This window comes from Mustelus asterias, chromosome 8 (assembly GCF_964213995.1).
Source record: "Mustelus asterias chromosome 8, sMusAst1.hap1.1, whole genome shotgun sequence".
Taxonomy (NCBI): domain Eukaryota; kingdom Metazoa; phylum Chordata; class Chondrichthyes; order Carcharhiniformes; family Triakidae; genus Mustelus; species Mustelus asterias.
The window spans coordinates 7,977,754-7,978,247 of NC_135808.1; positions in this window are offsets into that span (position 1 = coordinate 7,977,754).

The following is a 494-nucleotide window of genomic DNA, read 5'->3' on the forward strand; positions in this document are numbered from 1 at the left end:
GACTGGACTCTTTGATGTCTGGTATTGTATGACAGTGGGCCAATTATTAACCGCGTTTCCCAATAAGGTTGAACCTTGAGCCAAGCTGGACTTCAGTGAGTAAAGACCCATGGGGTCAAGCTCCCTTTTCCTGTTTTCAATTTTGTATCCTTCACACAAAAACCTCAGGACTCATTCCTTACCGGTCATTAGAATCATAGAACTCCTACGGTGCAGGAGGCCATTCGGCCCATCAAGCCTGCACTGACAACCAGGCCCTATAAAGTTTAAAAGTTTATTTATTAGTGTCACAAATAGGCTTACATTAACACTGCGATGAAGTTACTGTGAAAATCCCCGTCGCCACACTCCAGCGCCTGTTTGGGCACACTCAGGGAGAATTTAGCATGGCTGATGCACCTAACCAGCACGTCTTTTGGACTGTGGGATGAAACCAGAGCACCCGAAGGAAACCCACGCAGACAAGGGGAGAACGTGCAGACTCCGCACTGACA